General features: G+C 49.5%; 1 pseudogene; it reads right to left on the bottom strand.

The window, feature by feature from the left end:
* Positions 1-321: 321 nt before the first annotated feature.
* Positions 322-2,639, bottom strand: LOC120293569 (annotated as a pseudogene).
* Positions 2,640-3,208: the final 569 nt, after the last annotated feature.

Raw genomic sequence — 3,208 nt, 5'->3', positions numbered from 1 at the left:
CACTCAAGATGATAACATTTCTAACTAGCCATCCAAATTTTTATACTTTTCTTCGACAGTGTTCATAAATTAAAGTTTTGTTGAATTTTTCGACGAAGCAAAAATCTAGTTCAACCCTTGTGAAAAATAGTAAAACCATGGATCAAGATAAATTCGAGGTGAAAAATGACAAAAGTATCAAAGGCAAATTCAAGTGTGAAATGTGCCATTTCATTCCCTTTAGATTATTCGGTACGCAAGCATAGGGAGATAACCCAAAACAAACACCTGTCGCATCACACTCCTCAAGCGCCCTCTTTTTCGACTTCATTTTCCCTACGATCACTCAAACCCAACGGCGACAGCGGTTCGAACCGAATGCCGAGCAGAGACCCACGTGATCGCCCCTTGAGCGAACGGCGGCGGCGCCGTCCCTTTTCGGTCAACTCTCCTTGTAAAGTCAACCCTGTAACTCACCGTCTGGTTTGCCTCCCTGAACACCAGATCACGCGGGTGCACCCCAATCGAGTCCAAACCCTTGATTGGGTCGATGACCGACCGGTAACGCGACTTCGCGGGTCCGACGTTCCTCACCGTCCTTGTCACGCTCACTTTCGTCACCGAACCCTTGAACCTCACGCTAATCGATGGATAGTTGAGCTGGTTGTCGGGTATGCTCCTTATGCTCGAGCATGTGACCTTTTTTCTAACTATGACCTCGATTTCGGAGTCGGTGTAGTTGAGCCCACAAAGGTAAGGGATGTAATCTTGCGGTGCGATGTCGTAAATGAGACCAGGGTCGACGGCCTTTGATGGGTTGATGTGGCCGGCGCCGGTGGCGAAAATGTCCGCTGGATGGAGCGTCTGGTCCACGATGGGTTGGCCCTTCATGTTGGAGGTGGCCGCAGTGGTCATGATGGCGGACTTGATGGCCACTGGCGACCAGTCGGGATGCGCGCTCCTGAGCAGCGCTGCCACACCACTGAGGTGGGGGCAGGACATGGAGGTCCCGGATTTCACGTTGAATGCACGCTTCTTGTCTGTAGAATTGTCTAGAGGAAATGGCCAACTGGCGAGAATGTTCAAGCCCGGGCCGATGATGTCCGGTTTGAGGATGCCTGGGCTTTGGATGTTGGGGCCGCGGGAAGAGAAGGATGCTACAGCCGGGGCCACAGATCTCCTGTTGATGTGCATGCCTTTGAATAGGATCGTGGCCTTCGGTGCTGACGCTGTGCTTAGGTATCTCTTGATCTCTCTCCCAGCGACATAACGCGCTTGGACGGCAGGTAGAACATGCGCGTCGGCAAATGTGGTGTATCCCACAGTGGGATCGTTCACGAGGATCATGGCCACACCACCTGCGTCCTTGACAGCTTGACCTTTCGCGACTCGCCCAGTTCCGTCACTGTCGCACAGAACCACTTTCCCTCGGAGGTCCGAGCGGTTTTCTGGTGATCCAAGAAAGCAGAAGCCCAAGGCTAGATCTTCGTTTTCTCCTGGATAAACGAGGGGAAGTGGCACCGGATCGAAGTCATGTGGTTGGTACAAGGTCTCCCCATCGAAGTGGCACCGGATCGAAGGCTAGATCTTCGTTCCCCAGCCGTGCTGTGGCCTTTATGCTGCGGTCGATGCTGCTCGCTCCCACGGTGAGAATCCAGGGTGCCTTGTTTGACAATGTGCGGCTGGATGGCCCTGAATTCCCCGCCGAGCAGCTGACCAAGATGCCCTTTTGGGTGGCAGCAAATGCACCCGTTGCGATCATGTCATCGTAGAGCGGCACGGAATGTCCCCCTAAAGAGAGGGAAAGCACATCGACTCTGTCTTCGATGGCAGCGTCCAACCCAGCTAATATGTCTGAATCGGCACAACCGTTCTCATCGCAAACCTTGTAAATTGCCAAATGCGCAAGAGGCGCCATGCCTATGGCCGTGCCATTGGCATTACCGAGTGCACTGGCATCCCTCACAAAAGCACCGGCAGCTGTGCTGGAAGTGTGTGTGCCATGGCCAGCATGATCATATGGTGGAACAGCCTGCGCGACAGTGCTGCTCGAGCCGATCAAAGACCTCGCTCCAATAAGCTTGTTGTTGCAGGACGTGCCTTTGAAGTCGCACCTGCCCTTCATTTGGCCGGGGGCGGAGGCACCCCCTCGTCGCTGAAGGAAGGGTGGTCAGGGAAAATTCCCGAGTCCAATACTCCAATGATCACACCCTTACCGAAGTTGGAGTCCTTCCAAAGCCCGACTCCTTGGGGGCAATCCCAAGAAGTCCGGGGTGTGGGTTGTGTGTAGAGAGAGCACCTTCTCCGGACGCACGTTCAAAACACCGTCCTTCTCTCGAATGGCTTTAGCTTCCTCGGCCGTCAATTTTGCCGCAAACCCTGACAGCACATGTCGGTATGAGTGTACCATTCTTTGCTCTTGTTCAGAGCTGGCTGGCTGTGGTGGGTAAAAATGACCGATACAAAGTATTGAGATCCTCAATAGTAGCGGGATGTTTGTCCGTCGGCTTTCGTACTTGGATGACGTAAGTTGACAACGAGCTACTTGCATCAGCTCCTGCAGTAGCAGCATCAGCACGGGAAATGCTTAGAATGCAAATGAGATTGAGAATGAATATGGTCCAGGTGGTCGGAGATAATCTGCATTTCTGGTCTTCCATCTCGAATGTGCGGAAGACGCAGAGAAATGCTTTTTGCTCGTGAGTTCTGTTTCGTTGGTTGGATTTGGAGCGCATATACATATAGGAGAAGCGAAATAAAGAAAAGGCCTCGCTCTCATGACCCTCTAGAAGCGAACATTGATACTTTTTCTTTTTTGAAGGAAAGGATTTTTATTTCCTAACTTGCACATATATTTCCATGTAAGAATTGACTTACCTGTTATAACCGTCCAGGTCAGGGCACCTCCGTGCAAAATTTCGAAAATTGACTAATTCGTTAAAGGAAACATACATATGCAGATTTTTCTTCTTTTTTTTGGGGGTAACAAAAAGGGCATAATTACTTTTTACTGTCCTAATAAAGCATTGTACAATCTTATCCCCTAATAATAAATGAAGCAAACTTATTGGCAGCTTATCTATTACATGATTATATGCATAATACATGTTATACAAATACTCTTTGGCTATATTTCGTCATCTAGATTTCTAACTAGGAAATGATTTGATAGGATAAGTATTGACACCTAAATTTTGGTAATCCAATTATTTATTTATTACATTAAAAA

Source organism: Eucalyptus grandis, chromosome 5, assembly GCF_016545825.1.
Source record: "Eucalyptus grandis isolate ANBG69807.140 chromosome 5, ASM1654582v1, whole genome shotgun sequence".
NCBI lineage: Eukaryota > Viridiplantae > Streptophyta > Magnoliopsida > Myrtales > Myrtaceae > Eucalyptus > Eucalyptus grandis.
The sequence above is the reverse complement of the archived record's forward strand: the minus strand, read 5'-3'. Positions and strand labels throughout refer to the sequence as shown.